The sequence below is a fragment of the Salmo salar genome, chromosome 18 (assembly GCF_965601325.2).
Source record: "Salmo salar chromosome 18, fSalSal1, whole genome shotgun sequence".
Taxonomy (NCBI): domain Eukaryota; kingdom Metazoa; phylum Chordata; class Actinopteri; order Salmoniformes; family Salmonidae; genus Salmo; species Salmo salar.
In genome coordinates this window covers 81856544-81876800 of record NC_138308.1, presented here as the reverse complement: position 1 = coordinate 81876800, position 20257 = coordinate 81856544, and positions in this window count along the sequence as shown.

The window sequence follows — 20257 nt, the reverse complement described above, 5'->3', positions numbered from 1 at the left end:
GTTTACTTGACAGACGTATGTACATTACATATTTGTGTTATGCATTCAGGATGTATCACAACCGACAGTGATTGGGAGTCCCATAGGGCCAACAGCACCCCCTTTTGGTGAGATGGTAAATCTGAAATAATTTGTGTTACAATAAAAAACGATAAACTATTTTCTGTTGCATTATTGATGTACATTGACATGTTTTGCTCATGATATGATCTATTCAGTTGTGGGGTGTTTGGAGTCGGACATGCTCTTGCTGTTTAGAGTTTAGTTTGAGTTAAGTCGGGTCTCTCTCCCTCTGTCCCGCTCCCCTCTCTTCTCGCCCCCTAGTAGTGGATATCAAGTGATCTGGAGGGGTGCTCGCAATAGTTTTCCACGTTTCTTTATTTGTTTACAATTATTAACTTGTCGAAAAGGGAATGGGAACTATATAAAATAAGGAACATGCCATTCTTTCGCCTTCGTCTCACAGGCCTGCTCCTTTCCATGTCAAACATGTCTGTTTAGGCCCACTAGACCTAGTCTAACAGGCAACACAGTGAGTGGTGCTTTCCACCCGCTGGTGCTGGATTGAGGTGAACATTTTTCTCAGCGATAGATCGCATAGCTGTCCATTTGTGCTCAGTTTTAATAGGCACAATCTTAGTGACAACACCCCTCTTGTTATCTCTCTCTCACATACACATCCTTTGTAGTTACACAGTACAAAGAAATGTGCGCTCGGTTCACAACTGTCTATTCCTAGGCAGCGCGTGAGTTAAGTTTGGGGAGCTTACAATTTATCCTACCATCTCTACCAATCTGTTTGCCAATTATTATTTTCAACAGTTTAATTTCAATAATAACGTTTTCGTTTCTCAAAATCATTGTCACGTGGTTAATAATACAAATCGGAATTAAAATGATACAAATCCTAGAGTTAAAATCACACTGATGGGAGACCACCAGCCTCTGCCATATGGGCACGTTGATTCACCGTGAGCCATTGGCAGCTAAAGAAATGAGCGCATGGAACTAAGAGATAGCCTAGGCCAATGTAGCAATAGGCCTATAATTGTCAACTAAGTAAAAATACCCTGCAGTAATCCAACAAATAAAAACAGAAAATATCCAGATGAAAATGCAGGTTCTTTCAATGCATTAATCTCTCTACTCTGCCTGTCTGCCTCCCTTTATATCTGTCTTGACTTGAGCTCTTTCTATCTGTCTTGACTTGAGCTATTTCTATCTGTCTTGACTTGAGATAACAGTAGTGAAGTTTAACATTGTAGCCTTTCAGCTCAATCAAATGGGTCCGGCAGAATGACTGCATTTATGAAGGTCTGGCCTGAAGCTGTCAGTAGCGAGCTTGCAACATTGTATCAATTAGTCTATTCAGGGTCCTCCGTTTCCCGTGCCAGTGAGCTAGAGACAGAGATGGCTGATTTTGCAAAGGGAAATGAGTTCAGGTGTTTTATGAAATTTCCACTGGATATATGGGATCCTCGGAGCATGACATTTAGGCCTGGTGATTATCGAAGGGGGAGTGTTGGAAAGATTTGTCAAATACAGTGAGGAACTATAATCACTTACAATAGAGTAAAAAAACTGACTTAGTTGACTTACTGTGTGAGGTGGAGAAAAGACTTACTGAGAAGCTCAGCTGATTTGTGGTTGTGAATTAAGACAATCAGAAATCAGACATCCATCCCCAAATGGGCACTTGCCTACATTTGCACGCAGCAGGCCAGTTAGCCTATTTCTACTTCTATACGTGCTCAGCCTACTTGTATACGTGCTCAGCCTACTTGTATACGTGCTCAGCCTACTTGTATACGTGCTCAGCCTACTTCTATACAGTGAGGGAAAAAAGTATTTGATCCCCTGCTGATTTTGTACGTTTGCCCACTGACAAAACAATGATCAGTCTATTAGTTTAATGGTAGGTTTATTTGAACAGTGAGAGACAGAATAACAACCAAAGAAATCCAGAAAAAAACGCATGTCAAAAATTTTATAAATTGATTTGCATTTTAATGAGGGAAATAAGTATTTGACCCCCTCTCAATCAGAAAGATTTCTGGCTCCCAGGTGTCTTTTATACAGGTAACGAGATGAGATTAGGAGCACACTCTTAAAGGGAGTGCTCCTAATCTCAGCTTGTTACCTGTATAAAAGACACATGTCCACAGAAGCAATCAATCAATCAGATTCCAAACTCTCCACCATGGCCAAGACCAAAGAGCTTTCCAAGGATGTCAGGGACAAGATTGTAGACCTACACAAGGCTGGAATGGGCTACAAGACCATCGCCAAGCAGCTTGGTGAGAAGGTGACAACAGTCGGTGCGATTATTCGCAAATGGAAGAAACACAAAAGAACTGTCAATCTCCCTCGGCCTGGGGCTCCATGCAAGATCTTACCTTGTGGAGTTGCAATGATCATGAGAACGGTGAGGAATCAGCCCAGAACTACATGGGAGGATCTTGTCAATGATCTCAAGGCAGCTGGGACCATAGTCACCAAGAAAACAATTGGTAACACACCACGCCGTGAAGGACTGAAATGGTCCGCAAGGTCCCACTTGCGTGCCCACAAGGTCCCCCTGCTCAAGAAAGCACATAAACATGCCCGTCTGAAGTTTGCCAATGAACATCTGAATGATTCAGAGGACATCTGGGTTAAAGTGTTTGGGTCAGATGAGACCAAAATGGAGCTCTTTGGCATCAACTCAACTCGCCGTGTTTGGAGGAGGAGGAATGCTGCCTATGACCACAAGAACACCATCCCCACCGTCAAACATGGAGGTGGAAACATTATGTTTTGGGGGTGTTTTTCTGCTAAGGGGACAGGACAACTTCACCGCATCAAAGGGACGATGGACGGGGGCATGTACCATCAAATCTTGGGTGAGAACCTCCTTCCCTCAGCCAGGGCATTGAAAATGGGTCGTGGATGGGTATTCCAGCATGACAATGACCCAAAAGACAAGGCCAAGGCAACAAAGGAGTGGCTTAAGAAGAAGCATATTAAGGTCCTGGAGTGGCCTAGCCAGTCTCCAGACCTTAATCCCATAGAAAATCTGTGGAGGGAGCTGAAGGTTCGAGTTGCCAAACGTCAGCCTCGAAACCTTAATGACTTGGAGAAGATCTGCAAAGAGGAGTGGGACAAAATCCCTCCTGAGATGTGTGCAAACCTGGTGGCCAACTACAAGAAACGTCTGACCTCTGTGATTGCCAAAAAGGGTTTTGCCACCAAGTACTAAGTCATGTTTTACAGAGGGGTCAAATACTTATTTCCCTCATTAAAATGCAAATCACTTCATAACATTTTTGACATGCGTTTTTCTGGATTTTTTGTTGTTATTCTGTCTCTCACTGTTCAAATAAACCTACCATTAAAATTATAGACTGATAATTTCTTTGTCAGTGGGCAAACGTACAAAATCAGCAGGGGATCAAATACTTTTTTCCCTCACTGTACGTGCTCAGCTTACTTCTATACATGCTCGTTGTGACGGCCCTGAATTTTTCTGAACGTCTCAGTGCTTTTCTTTCCAATAGGGCGCTTTCCCTTTAATTCCCAATTAAATAGCCAGCATCAGCTGCGCAAAAGTGGGGTTGTGATGGAGACGTGAATGAGGATGTGTTCAACTCTCAGTTCCGAAGCGTCTTTCTTCCGTTTGTTGTGTTGCAGTTAAAAGTGTGCTTTGTAGCCTAATAGTAAGTTTACCCAGGATCGGATCCACTCTTTGCGTCCGTCCGTGGACTACACCTCTCCGTTGTTCTTCGTGGCTTTTGTCTGCTGGAGATCTGTCGGCGGATTGGCTTGTCTGACTGACCACAAACTTTTTGTATACGATATTTCATTTTGTTTTGGTGTGATGTATACCGTGATGATTTATGTAGTTAGTTGTAGTTGAGGACTTACTAATATGTGATACGCTTTATAGTTGTGTGGTAAAATATTTGTAATTTTGATTGACACTGGGTTTACGCTACACTGGATGAACGGACAAACATTGCGTGACTAAGGTCACTTGAGTTCCCCGAACTTGTTTACCGGGCTGGACTCTTTTTAGGCCCGAGGTACAGGACATTTCTGGAGGAACCAGAGCTGTTTAAAGCTCATTATTGTATATTGGGGTGTGTGTGTGTGTGTGTGTGTGTGTGTGTGTGTGTGGTGTGTGTGTGTGTGTGTGTGTGTGTGTGTGTGATTTATGTTAGTAATACAACCACGCAAAAGAATACTGTTGTTTTGTAAGTTCTTTCCAATGTTTTAAGGGCTTATGAAAAGTGTATTTCCATCCTGACTTTTACATGAGTCCTTTGTATTGGTGTAGACTTGACGGACCAGATGGGACTCATTCCCGGGTGGGTATAATTTGTGGAACGTTCCAACAGGAATCAGTTCCAAAAGCTCCGTAAATGTCAAGGTTGCCAACCAACAGCGCATACAAAGTCGTATAACGGTAGAATGAGATACCGGGTAGGGAGTGAGCAATGTAATAACGTTTTTCATTCACCACGTTTATCCTGAAAAATGTCTCTTAGTTCTGGTAGCCTCCACCATTCCTCGTTCGTTAGTTTAGTTATTTCCGGTGTTCCTGCATTCGCCGGTGAACTCTGAGCCTCAATTAGGGAATCGCTATGGTTGAAATGTAACTAGTGACTGCCAGCCCCAGTATTTTATTAGCTAGGTGGATTGTACACAATTGTTACCGATGATACTGTATATACCAGCCTACTCGTATTACAGAAACATACATTGTATTTTGGCATGTTCTCTCTGTGTTAATCCTGTTTCCCAAATATCAGCTAACTTGTGTCTGTGTCGATGTTGTTTAGTTCCACTTGTCTAGTTAAATAAAGATTAAATAAAATAGAACGTATACAATATGCTTTGACCTATTTCAGGTAACCTAAAGATGCTTGATTCACTATAGTTGCTTTTGAAGAACTTTCCAGTCGTTTGTGCTTTACATTACGATTTTTGAACGTCTGTTTATTGGACATATATATTAGTGTCTTATAAAAAAGGGCAACGTATGTAAAGCATCCCATCTGTTTTAAGGTTATAGTGTGTATGTGTGGTGTAGTTCCTCTTGATGTCCACTAGGTGTCAGCACAGGTTCAATAATGTCACACCAGGGTCACAACATGTTTTCATGTGTAACCTTACAGTGAAATGCTGACTGACAAGCCCTTAACCAACAATTTCGTTTTAAGAAAAATATGTGTTAAGTAAAAAATAAGAAATAAAATTAACTAATAATTAAAGGGTAGTAGTAAAATCAAAATTGCGAGGCTTTATACATAGGTACCGGTTTGTCGAGGTAATTGAGGTGTTCCTTTCAATTCCAGTGGTGTAAATTACTTAACTTTTTTTTTTTAACTACTCCACTACATTCCGTTTATATATCTGTTTATTTTGTATCTGTACTTTTACTCTTTCTGTTTCTTTACAACTTGAAATTTTACTTCACTATGTTTCTAAATAAAATAATGTATTTTTTACTCTATACAGTTTCCCTGGCACACAAAAGTACTTGTTCATTTCAAATGCTGAGCCGGACAGGAAAATGGTCCAATTCACACACTTATCAAGAGAACATCCTTGGTCATCCCTACTGCCTCAGATCTAGCGGACTCACTAAACACATGCTTCATTTGTAAATTATGTCTGATTGTTGGAGTGTTCCCCTGGTTATTTCTTAAATAAAATAACAGAATCGTGCTGTCTGGTTTGCTTAATATATGGAAGGTCAAATAATTGATACTTTTACCACTGATACTTAAGTATATTTTAGCAATGATGTTTAATTATTATTTTACTGGGTGACTTTCACTTTTACCTGAGACATTTTCTAGTAACGTCATCATCTTAATATTGTAACTTTTTCCCTTCATTTGCCTACTACTGTCTATAAGCTATCATACCATGTGGGGTTTTTCTTGGGGACCAGGTATCGGAACGCCTTTGAAGGGTCTACAAAGCACGCCCCCCAGGTAAAAGTTGCCTTTTGCAGACAAGGATTGTATTGTTACTCCACGACATAATATGTTATCACAACTCTATTAAAAGGACATTCTACACAAAGTGTCACTTCATTCCTTTTATTTCATGGGAACCAGCCCCTACCGCCCTACACACCTCAAGTTAGCTCTTTCATGCCAACAAATGGCAACATCAAAAATGGCTCTCTAAAAAATACTCTTCTTGGATTTGAACTCCCAAACTCTGGTTTGGGGAACAGCCACCATAACCACTACTCTACTGTACAGACAGAGTCAAAATGTTAAGGGGTCCTTCAAAATGCACACATCAAAGACAACATTTCAGAGGTTGGAGAACGGTGTGGGGGCTTGTAATTCTTGGACCTATCAACCGTTCCTCAATCTTCTTCTGATGACTACAATCAGAGATTATGAATCTTCAAAACCTACACTATAAGATGGATGTGTTTAGGAATGGGGGACCAAATTCCAAAGGGACCTGTTTCCATTTACCAGCAAATAGACCCTAGAAATGTTATACCATCATTTTAATATTGTAACTTTTTCCCTTCATTTGCCTACTACTGTCTATAAGCTATCATACCATGTGGGTTTTTTGTTGGGGACCAGGTATCGGAACGCCTTTGAAGGATCTACAAAGCATGCCCCCCAGGTAAAAGTTGCCTTTTGCAGACAAGGATTGTATTGTTACTCCACGACATAATATGTTATCACAACTCTATTAAAAGGACATTCTACACAAAGTGTCACTTCATTCCTTTTATTTCATGGGAACCAGCCCCTACCGCCCTACACACCTCAAGTTAGCTCTTTCATGCCAACAAAAGGCAAAATCAAAAATGCTTCACTATTATTTGTTCCTCAGGGATTTGTTTGTACTCACAAGAACTAGCCCCTGGTTAGGAATGGGGAACGAGTGCTATCTCTTGGGAAAAAAACATGTTTATACCTATGCAGTACCTTTAGCAATAATAATAATAATAATAATAAAAGTCTACTTTTGAAAAAAAAAAAAATGTACATGTGTGTTGTAATAAAAATGAGTGGTGTCCACTGACTAAATGCAGTCTTTCTGGAAAACCCAGATATTCACAAAGTGTTTGATGAATGACACGTTTCTTAATGCAAAATAGATTAGGCCTTTAAAATTAAATTAAGCTGCTTTATTGTCAGGGTTTAGTGAAGGTGGGTCATTTTTTACCCTTGGGACAATGGAAGTAAACAGACTGTTAAGACTACACAAGGGTTAAGTCAAGTATTTACAAGGTGTCTAGTCATTTCTGGTCGTTAATGTCTAATTGACCACACATCAGTGCAAGTTGAGGTGTAGCCAGTGCTACACAGGTGTCTGTAGTCTAGGTGCTTGTTATAAGTGCTTGAAATCATAGATTTCCCTGTTCCAGAGCATCAAGACTGTGATCGAAGGGTGAATTGTGACTGAATTACTGAGCTACAAATAATATTAAGTAGTTATTTATAAATCAAGGTTACTCTAAATCTCGACTCGCCTTAAAAGTCGTCATCGACACAGTTGTGACTGGTAAGGTTTATTTGTTATAGCATCACATTTTACACATGCCAAAATTCATATAAAGATCATTTTAACATACACATGCCATTGTCATGTCTCATTGTGCCTCCTCCAGACTCCTTCATAGCCGTCGCCCAGCTCTTTCACATCAAGCATCTAATTGAAGTGAAAGGCCGTGACCCTCCAATCTAAAATGTAAGACTTATCTTCACATTTCAAAAGTAGTGTCATGAAAACATTTCATCCAAGTTATATTTCAGTGTCATGTCCTTAAAATTACATTTCTTGATTTAGAAAATTCTGTGGTAAAGGAGGTTATTGGGGGCCTTGAGGCACAAGAGGAATTGAAATAGGATTGCTATAATTTTAAGTTTGAATTGATATTAGATGACCCACTGTTGACAAATTGTTTGAAAAAGGGTTGTTGCAGTCAGTTATCCATGCTATATGAAATGATAGGAACACCGTATGGGTGGAGGTCATCCGGAATTTAGAATGATCAAAGGGTCAACGGTCCAATTTGTTATCTTTAGGCCCAGAATGGCACTAGTAACACATGCAGGTGAAATGCCCTGTAATTGACCTGAATGACTGATTGCGTTATCAGACAAACTTGCATGCATGCACCCTAATAATTTTTCCCCTTTACAGTTATGGAAATATACAAATGTTGAAAGTGGGTTTTCTGCTACCTTGGTGGTCTGCAGCACCACTAAGGACCATTCTCGTATGATGTAGTAGACCCTATCAGAACATTTTTTTTGTAACTTTTTGCTTTTATACAAAAAACATGCCATTTCTCCATTTTAGTGAAAGTGGCCCATTAGCTAACCACAACCTTCGTGTCCAAAGACCTTCATGAACTACTAAAACTATATCTGACATTTGAGGAAATCATTCTAACGGGTGAAAAATGAACCGGGTCTTTTCTGTGTATGTGCCGGTCTTTAAGCATAGCTGTGTACAAATATACTAATAATGCATCCAGTCTCTGGTTAATGGTGATACTTCCCATTCTGCACAATTGTGACCTTTGACCCCTTGCACATGGCCTTAAATTTCCACTTTCTGGATGACATCCTGCAAAACTTTGTTGGTATTTCACTGTTTGATCTAGCATGTGACTGTTTTTTCCCCAGCACTTGTCCCATGTTGGCTGGCCTACTATGCAGTTAAATGGAAAGGTTCTACACGATGTAGACATGACATGTGAATTGGGATGAGGGGAAATGCCAATCAATGACAACTGAAATAGCAAACATTATCTGTATATCGCTATATTCTTTTCTTGTAGACATACCTTGAATATGTTTAATATGTGGGTGAAGCATTTAATTTGTAGTCTTTCTTAATTTGTCATTTTGAGTGGCCTGTAAATATTTTTACATAATTTGGTCTGATGTCTGTGTAAAAAATAACTAATGATCATGATTTCAATTCAGTTTAATGACATCACTCACTTCTCCTGAAGGGCGCACATAATATTATTCACTATTTGCCATAAATGTAAAAGCATTAGATTGGCATGTGCATGGCCTAAAATGAGTTAGCACCATATTTTCTCTACATGTTGAGATTTTAATGGGTGCACTTTGGGAGAACTGAGCTGTTTGGTACTAATTACTCCCTCAATGACGCAATCACTGCTTACACAGAATTGGGCAGTTCAAACCAAGGGTTCCACTACATGGGTTTAACCCTTCTAGTTATTTATAATCAGGGACTTTTAGGGAGGAAGAAAGGAGGGATATATGTAAAGAGCCTCTATTATCGGCTCGACAACCCAATCGTGTTTTTTGCATATAATAGACTTTTGACCTCTAACCTGTATAGTGTCTGTACCATTCCACAGATATCTCGTACAGTGGAAACACTTGAGCCTCTGCGTCATCCGCGTCAGCAATAACTCATCACTCCTACTCCAGGTAAATTCATTAGCATGAAGTTTGATACCCATATGACCCCACTCAACCCCAGGGGCCAAGTGTCAGCATTCAATCTAACCTGGGGCCTTACGTGTCAAGTGTCTGTGGTGGATGAATCAGAATTAGTTGGGTAACATAGAGAATTAAGATGTCTTATCTGCATAATATGCTTATGTGATATACTTGTTATTAGAATGTATCCCTTTTGGACTCCGGTGTTGGCAGTTGCACTTCTTCCCTCAGCTGGGGCTCAATCACCTGGGGCCCAGAGAGGGGAGAGGTCAGGCTTGTCTTTCACATATCCCTGGTGCTATGCAGAATATCAAAAAGGGAAGAGGACAGGATGGAACATTGTCTTCATATGTGACTGTATCTGTTAAACCATGTGAAGGGATGGCGTGATTAATGGGGAACCAATTACTTGTCTCCACAATGTCTGTGCGCAAGTCACTCCCTCCTTTGGCATTGGGGGAGGTGTATGGCAGTGTCTGGAACCATTGTATGTCCTCTCTGATGTTGCACTTATCCTGGGATAGTGTATGACCTAGAGGCTCACTCTCCTCAGTGAGCTTGTCCAAGAGTGGGGTCAAGAAGGGGTTTTACTTGAGATGGGAGTATCTAGAGTTGACAATTGAGTTATGCCATTGGATGAGTGGTGTTTTTGGGCTATTAAGTACCAAGAACGAGATGAGAACCAACTGAACCATAATTTATAGCGAATGCTATCTGGCTACAGGATACTCCTTTCTCATTATAATGTCTTCCTTTGTGAACTGTTACTAATATCTGGTTTGTTATGTCGACTAAGGGGTGGATTTTGCTATAAAAGATATCAGTAGCTGTTGTGTTCTCACTCTCAACGGTTCATTAGAAATAGGGAATAGTTTAAAGTCATTGCTATTGCAAAGCTCTTACTATTAAAGATGTAGTTTAAGTATAACTCTGACTGGTGCGTGAAGTTTGTTTCTCCTCATTTGGTAATACAGAAATGAACTACCACATGTCTCAGAGTAGAAGTGTTCCTCTCGGATCAGTTTTGCAGTTTACAACAAGAATACGATTATAGACACATCCTAACTCAGCAATTACTCTGAAATTTGTGGCTGAAGTCCCAGGTCCCCCTCTGTCCATGTTCTGATGTTCATTTGGATCTTAACATGCCTTTTGGGGGCTCTGACTGAGATTCTGTTGGGGTACAAAAATATTCCCCCCCCCCCACCTGACGGTGGAGCGAAATTGACAATTATAATACATGTCAGGTAATTACTCATTTTGCCATGGAGCAGTATTGCAGGGAATTTCCTGCAGTTCTACACATTTTGCCAATACTTATGTTTGTTAACCATATCTGAGTGAGTGACTTAACAAAATTGGTATTGGGGCATTATTACTAGATGTTAAGACAACTGGCTAGACTAACTTACCAATCTAAATGTTTGTAGCTGACGTGACTCAGACTTACACAACTTGTTCTGATATTTATTATATACATTTTCAAGATTGTGTTTTCTATTGTTAGGTATTACTGCATTGTGGGAGCTACAAACCTTTTGTTAGGTATTACTGTGTATGTGACAAACTTTTATTTGATAACCAACTGCTGATTCATAACCAAATCTCACTTTCACCTTGTGTATTTTACTATTCTAATACAATAAGTTAATAAATTAATCCTAATAATGGTATGTGGCCCCCTAGCTACTGCTTATGTCCCTTATACCTGCAGCCCACTGGTTATGAATGATAGCGTAATTCCATTCTCCCTGGAAGTAATCATTGCTTAGACATGATTTGGCAAGTCATGTATTTAAAAATTATCGCTGATTACAGGGGGGATATGGTTGAATTGTTTCAAATAATATAATTCACTTTAAATCCATTTCCTATACCTTCAATGTCAAACTCTGCATGCAGATTTTTATTGAAAAATATGTAATTTATGTAGAATGTAACAGGTCTCCATTTCATTCTGAATGTACCCCAGTCTGGCTTGGTAATCTCTGAGGCACTAGGGGATATTTTTCCATATAACATTCCATATAGTTAGTTAACTGTCTTAAACTTGTCCTAAGTGGTATAAGTATTGAGATTACAATGTCATTTCCCTTGTCAGAATGCCAAAGAGAAAGAGGGCTCCAACTTCTGATGACATTGCCTCAGTTGTTAAAAGGCTAGGCCTCTCACCAGAGGAAGTTACAGCAGCGAGCTACCATCAGGAAAGTGGATTATTTTCTGTGATAGTCATTGAACTGGGAAGGTCTAACACCCTCAGCTATCGCCGTCAACTCTACGACGTGTGGAGTAAGGGAAGGATGGCCAATGCACAACCTCACTCCGTCTCCCAGATTGCCCCATCACCACCCCAGGTCCCCCAATCAATACCCCAGCAAGTGTACACCACGCGGCAGCTGCCTTTAACACCAGCACAAGCAGCTGAAACGGTTGATCCCGCTAAAGTATCCCACCTTCCACCACTCCACCCCAAGCCTGGAGAGATTTTTCTGTAGTTCCTCGTCATGTGAGGACTGGAAGGCGGACCAAAAAAGGTGGATTCAGAAGGGATCCCACAGCCTTCCTCGCCGTTCACCAATACTAAGGGTGCGGTACTATGCAGGAGAAGAAGCACCAGGGTTCCAAAAAAGGAGTGTGAGTTGCTTCACCAGCCTGATACTCCTGTGCTAATTCACTACTTTGGTGAGGAGGCACACTCCAATGTCCCCCACCCCCACGGCAACAGCCAACAGCAGCAAGCAAGGGATTTCATCCGCTCGGCTACATCAATTATGGATTAAATGTCCCGGCGAAAGAGTGAAACACCTAGCAAAGTATACTCAGACATGACCAATAACCCACCACCACCCCCAAATGCATCATTCATGCCAGTTTACCAACCTCGGAACTTGGCACAAGTGAAAAACACAATTCATCGAGGAAGGGACGTCACTGTTTTGGACCGGGACGAGTTGGTGGCAACACATATGATGGGTGACATTCTCCCCGGATTTGTCACCCATATGGAGACTCGACCCGCAACCCTTCTGGTAGTGGCAGCACCAGAAGTGGTTGAAGAGGCCAAAGCAGTTATTAAAAGCAAACACCAAGGGGCACACATTTTTCACTATGACACCACATTTGACCTCGGCAATTTTTATGTTTCACCCCTTGTTTTTCGTCATGTTGCATTTCAAGAGGCACCTGTCCTTCCCCTTGCATTCCTTATTTACACCACCCGGCACATGGAAAACCACAAACAGTTCTTTCGCACCATCCTTTCATTCCTTCCTCAACTATCAACAGCAATCTTCTGCACAGACCGTGAGGCTGCTATTGAGGGAGCAATCCAGTCTGTGCTGCCGCAAGCCAGGATTGTCAATTGCTGGAACCACATCTCCAACAATGTGAAGCACAAGATGGGGTCAGAGGGTGCCGAAGCTGTGGCCGATTACCAGCAGGCCATCAAAGAGCTCTTGGCCACGAAATCAAGGAGTGACTACAAATGCACACTGGAGAGTGTGCGCCTTCACTGGAGCCCTGATTTCATGGCTTATTTCCATCAGTCGCTCTCTGATGCCATGGACGAGCGCACAATATGTGCTCAACAGCTTGGGCATCCAGTCAGATGGAATTACGAACAACTGCTCAGAGAGCTTCAATGCTGTCCTCAAGGCATTGGTTGGATGGAAGAAGGTCAGAGTAGATAAATTGGTTTATCTACTCTACCAACTCCAAACCAATGCCTTGAGGGAAGTGCTGCGGGGCTACTGTAACCTAGGGAATTTCCACCTGACCCCTGAGTGCCATGAACAATTTCAGGCGAATGGCCACCACCAGTTTCCCCTACCACATGTCAGAGGAAGACATGGTGTCTTTTGCTGAAGGCATCCAGTCCTGTGTGGCACAAGAGGTTGTCATGGCAGACACTGGAGCGGAGGCCTTAGCCAGGATGATTGTGGCAAAAGGACGAATCCTCCTGGTGCCAAGCACCAATTCGTTCCTCTACCAGGGCTTCTCAGACAAGCAGCATGTCGTTACTCTGTTGCCAACGGAGACGTGCTTCTGACAGTGCCCAGAGGTGTGTCCACCGACTGGCAGCTGTACTGGCCATTGGAGGAAGTGTGGACAGTCCTATGCCAATCAAGCTGAGGACAAGGCATCTGGCCGCAAAACGCTCTGGCCATAAGTGTGCCACCAAGGAGCATGTCCACACGGGCGCCAAACACCTGGAAGAACAATCGGCCGTTCATCAACAGGTCGGTCTTATGTGTTGCTATTTAGTTACATTTCTTATTTGGGTATGTTAAAATAGTAACCTATTTACTAAGCCATGTGGTCCTCGTGGGTTTTATGTATATCCGTTAACACAAAATGCAGATCTGTCCCAAACTGAACTGTCACCATTTATTCAATAGGGTGACCTGTCTCTGTCTGACAAACACCCCAGCAGGGATGAAGAATTGGAGAATAGAGTAAGTGGAATGTGACTGTTTTGGTTACATTCTGCACGTTGATCACATCTGTACAGTCAGGCAGTTTTTTTGATGGCCAAATTCTGTTTGTATAGATGAAGCAACTGTGGGCAATGTCGTCAGATGGAGTGGACAGGGCAACCGCAAGATTGTTGTTGGAGGGATCTGTTGCCATCCTGCACCTCTATGACTTCCTTACGTTGAAGCCCAATGAGTGGCTTAGCGGGGAGGTATGTTATGGTTGAATTGTATGAAATTTCCATGCGTGCAGTTGGTATAAAGCACAATTAGAGTTGTTGACTGTATTGCCTGGCCATCATGTGAACTTTGACCAACCGTATGCCATTCTGCTTTAGGTAATTGACTTCTACCTCCAACTGAAGAGGATTAACCTTCAAGTGGAGGGGGATGTTTTTATTGTGGATCACTTTGTGGCAGGGACTATCCTGCATGGGGATAAGGTGGCGATGTGCAAGAACACCTTGTCAAAGGTAAAGGCATGTCCGCAGAGTTGCTTTTGTGTCATGTTTCTAAATAAGAGGCTAGAGGGGTCAATGTAGGGAGAGCTGTCACCTTCCTGACAAAAGATTGCCTGCCACACCGTATAAGTTTATCTTCACTCCCATTCCTGTAGACCAATCTGGAGCAGCACAGTTGCTTGATTGGAGTTTGCAATGTGGGAAACTACCACTGGATACTCTTGGTAAGCTCCACAAGAATGAGCATTTTAGTGAGAGATTAGACAGTACTATTGTTGATATGTTATGTTTGAGGCCATTTTGATATACTGACTTGGAATTACCGCTTGTGTTTAGTATGTCAATCGCAGGACCCACTCTGCCATTGTGCTGGACCCTACAGGTTCCCCTAACGCGGAGAGCCATATGAGCGAGAACCTGGTGAAGCACATCAGGTATGGTCAATCCAGTGGTGTAAAAATAAAGTACTTTTTTGGGGTATATTTTTTTTACCACTTTTACTTTACTACATTCCTAAAGATATGTAGTTTTTACTCCAAACATTTTTCCTGACACCGAAAGTACTCGTTACATTTTGAATGCTTAGCAGGCGAGAAAAATGGTCCCGTTCAGGCACTTATCAAAAACATCCCTGGTCATCCGTAATGCCTCTGATCTGGCGGACTCACTACACACATGCTTTGTTTGTAAATTATGTCTGAGTGTTGGAGTGTGCTTTTTGCTCTGTAAAGAAAATCATGCCTTCCAGTTGGCTTACATAAGGAAATCAAAATGATTTGTTCTTGAACTTTTACATTTGTTTTTAACTATATTTTACCTATTCAATTTGCCTTTGGTACTGAAGTATATTTAAAACCAAACATTTTAGACTTTTACTCAAGTAGTATTTTACTGGGTGACTTTCACTTTTACTTCAGTGATTTTCTATGAAGGCATCTTTACTATATGACAATTGGATACTGTGGTGGAAATTTTAAATGCTATCAAATTGTCACAAAAAATGTCATACTCCTTACAGAAAATGTCGTATGGGAGAGAATAGGACCAAGGCGCAGCAGGTTTGTGGATACTCATGCTTTTAATGGTAAAACGAAAGGGCATCCACAGGAAAAACTAAATAGACACGAAGAGTTTTGCAGGCTCACAAACACAGTGCAAAAACAACTACCCACAAAACCAAGTGACAAACATACTCCTACATATATGACTCCCAATCAGGAACAACGATCCCCAGCTGTTCCTGATCAGGAGTCACAAGACCAACACAGAACATTCACACACAAGACTGCCACGTCCTGACCCCAAAACTACTACAACAGCTCCATCTGCTGGTCAGGACGTGACACAAATGAGGAGAGACACACATCACACAAGTCTGTACCGTTCCAAAGTTTTGCCTCACTTAAAAATGTCCTTGTTATTTAAAATTAAATAATTGTCCATTTAAAATAACAGCAAATTGATCAGAAATACATTGTTAATGTTGTAAATTACTTTTGTTGCTGGAAACAGCAGATTTTTTAAAATGGAATATAGGCGTACAGAGGCCCTTTATCAGCACCCATCACTCCTGTGTTCCAATGGCACGTTGTGTTAGCTAATCCAACTTTATCATTTTAAAAGGCTAATTGATCATTAGAAAACCCTTTTGGTATTATGTTAGCACAGCTGAAAGCTGTTCTCCTGATTTAAAGAAGCAATAAAACTGTCCTCCTTTAGACTAGTTGAGTATCTGGAGCATCAGCCTTTGTGGGTTTGATTACAGGTACAAAGAGATGCCTCACAAGTCCTCAGCTTGCAGCTTCATGAAATAGTACCCGCAAAACACCAGTCTCAGTGTCAACAGTGAAGAGACGACTCCGGGATGCTGGCCTTCTAGGCAGATTGCCTCTATCCAGTGTCTGTGTTATTTTGCCATATTAATCTTTTATTTTTAATGGCATTTCTGAGATATGGCTGTTTTCTTTCCAACTCTGCCTAGAAGGCCAGCATCCTGGAGTCGCCTCAGTTGAGGACTTGTGAGGGGTCTTTCTCAAACTAGACACTAATGTACTTGTCCTCTTGCTAAGTTGTGTAACGGGGCCTCTCACTCCTCTTTCTAATCTGGTTAGAGCCAGTTTGCGCTGTTCTGTGAAGGGAGTAGTACACATTGTAAGAGATCTTCAGTTTTTAGGCAATTTCTCGCATTGAATAGCTTTCATTTCTCAGAACAAGAAACGACTGACGAGTTTCAGAAGAAAGTACTTTGTTTCTTGCCATTTTGAGCCTGTAATCAAACCAACAAATGCTGACACTCCAGATACTCAACTACTGTAAAGAAGGGCAGTTTTATTGCTTCTTTAATCAGGACAACAGTTTTCAGATGTGCTAACATAATTCCAAAATGGTTTTCTAATAATCAATTAGCCTTGTAAAATTATATACTTGGATTAGATGACACAACGTACCATTGGAACACAGGAGTGATGGTTGCTGATAATGGCACTATTTACGCCTACGGAGATATTCCATAATAAATCAGCTGTTTCCAGAAACAAAAGTAATTTATAACATTAACAATGTGTACACTGTGTTTCTGATCAAATTGATGTTATTTTAATGGAGAAAAAAAAATCCTTTCAAAAACAAGCACTTTTCTAAGTCACCCCAAACTTTTGAACGGTAGTGTAAATCTTTATTCGAATAACTTCTTCACAAGGGAGCTTGTCGCCATACCCACAAGGTGGATATAGTGAGAACCCACTGAGTGGAGTTGGTGTATAACCCAGAAGCAATCTCAGCATAGGTCAGGATAGGTGCAACCTCAGATGACGTACAATGGTTCCAAACACTAACCCCACACATCCTGTGCCAGACCTTAGGCCCCAAATACCAGTAACTTGTTTCGTTCTGTAGTAAGAACTTAGGATATTTGTTATTTTGTTTTCTCTCCCCTAGTTCAAGGTGAAAACTCTCCCCCTAGGAGGAGGTGACTGACTCACACACTGTGGAGACAAGTGATTGGTTCCCCATTACTTAGGCCATCCCTTTACATGGTTTGCAATGATTTTATTTATTTAATTCACCTTTATTTAACCAGGTAGGCTAGTTGAGAACAAGTTCTCATTTGCAACTGCGACCTGGCCAAGATAAAGCAAAGCAGTTCGACACACACAACAACAGTTACACATGGAATAAACAAACATACAGTAGAAAAAGTCTATATACAGCATGTGCAAATGAAGTAGGATAAGGGAGGTGGTAAGGCAACAAATAGGCCATGCTGGCGAAGTAATTACAATATAGCAATTAAACACTGGAATGGTAGATGTGCAGAAGATGAATGTGTATCATAAGGTGAATGCACCAATTTGTAAGTCGCTTTGGATAAGAACGTCTGCTAAATGACTTAAATGTAATGCAAGTACAGATACTGGGGTGCAAAGGAGCAAGATAAATAAATAAATACAGTATGGGGATGAGGTAGTTGGATGGGCTATTTACAGATGGGCTATGTGCAGTAATCTGTGAGCTGCTCTGACAGCCGGTGCATAAAGCTAGTGAGGGAGATATGAGTCTCCAGATTCCGTTTTTTTAGCAGTGCATTCCAGTCATTCGCAGCAGAGAACTGGAAGGAAAGGCGGCCAAAGGAATAATTGGCTTTGGGAGTGACCAGTGAGATATACCTACTGGAGCGCGTGCTACGGGTGGGTGCTGCTATGGTGACCAGTGAGCTGAGATAAGGCAGACCTTTACCTAGCAGAGACTTGTAGATGGCCTGGAGCCAGTGGGTTTGGCGACGAGTATAAAGCAGTGGTGGGTAGTATATGGGGCTTTGGTGATAAAACGGATGGCACTGTGATAGACTGCATCCAGTTTGCTGAGTAGAGTGTTGGAGGCTATTTTATAGATGACATCGCCGAAGTGGGATCTGTAGGATGGTCAGTTTTACAAAGGTATGTTTGGCAGCATGATTGAAGGATGCAATAAAGACACAGTTCACATATGGAAGCAATGTTTCCTTACCTCCTTTGCCATATTCCTTGCTGATATTCTGCATAGCAACGGGGACATGTGAAAGACAAGCCTGACTTCTCCCCTCTCTGGGCCCCAGGTGACTGAGGTCCATATGTTGGAGGCAGTGCAGCTGCCAACACCAGAGTCGGAAAGGAGATATTCTAATGACGAGTTCAACAGTTCAATTATATAAGCATGTTCTGCAGATAAGACATCTTAATTATCTATGTTACTTAGCCAGTTCTGATTTCTCCACCCCACTACTTTTCCACCACTGAGTACATCTATTGTATGGTCAGCCAAAAATATTGTTTGACCATTTCTCCAATATCCGGCATACAAGTTAAATTGACCTGTCAATGTTCAGACTACTTTTACATTTATGGTCCGGTTGCATATTGACTTAATTAGCCTATGTTCATTTTATGAATGTTGTATGCTATGAAGAGAATTATTAAGCATTATTGATTTATGTTCAGGCATGCTGTTTTCGATCATGAGCAGCCATTCATGTGTTGTGCAGGTGTATAAGTTGTTGGAAGTATAACAATGAGGAGAGAATGTCATGGCCTATGTACAAACAATTAATGTTTTCCTCCCCAAACAGATACTGGTTTGAGGAACGAACCCGCAGAACTGGGACCGAATCTGTTTTCAGCAATGTTCCCTGGCAGGCGACGATGTGCTGCTGGTGAGTTCATATGCTAATTAGTTCCCAGGATAAATCAGGAGGCAAATTTGTTATTTTAGAAATCTGTGCGTAACCCTTAAGGGTAGGCCACCCAAAAGTGGGTAAAAAGCAAATGCACCCAATGTTCACATTAAGAGATCTTTGAGGGTTTAGCCAAAGTCATTCCATTGAAAGGATTAGATTAGCATAACAAATCAGTATACATTTGACACCTGTCATGTGCACACCTAAGAAAATGGTCTGAAACAGGAAGGGACCCATGTGTATGTGTTCAAGAGGAAACCATTTTTTTATATTGCTAACTGATGTGCTATGGTGTCCACTAATGAATATGACCCAGGTCAATAAGGAACTTGGTTGCTATGTGAAATGTTGGTATCAGTGGAGCTTCAACATCACCAGTGTGCTGCCTTGTTTTCATGATTACAGCCAAGCGACAAAGGTTTTCCAAAGTGTAAGATTTTCACAATGAATCAGATGATTATTGTTAGGATGACAAGGCAGTTGGAGGCCTGCATTCACACAATCTTATATTTCCCAATTGCCCTATAGATGGTAGATATATTTATCCCATTGTATGTCCTTTATGTACTACCTAGATGGCCAGAGAGTTAATGCAGAGAGAGAAGGCACTAAGTGACCCAACTGCATGTTAACATCGGTGGTGCCAGAATGGAGGTGGCCAAAGAGATCCTGGACAAAGGTAAGATTGTCTATCACTTTTTTTAATAATCTGACAATGTAAAGCTGAAGACTTGTAGCCTAGTCTACATAATACACTGCTTCTTGTGTCATTACCGTGTGATGGGAAATAAGGTGATACAGCCCAGCAGCCAAGGCCAAGTCACTGCTGCCTTATCTCATTTACTGTTGCTACATTGTCCTGGACCCACTTTAATAGACTATTAATAATGTTCGATAGCACTATTGTTTTACCTGACATGTTTGAGCTTGGCAACATTTTGTTGTAGTTTTAGCCTACATGGATGTCAAAGTAGCTGACCGACTACGTTATAATTCCTCAGTATGCTATAACCTAACATAACCTCCCCATGTTTGATTGTAGAGAGGTTGCCATTTACTTTTAATTATTAATTTGGTTGTTGGTAAACATAGAAACACCCCACTGCTGAAAGACGCAAAGCCCGACTAAACTTCTCAAATCCACCTAAACATTTT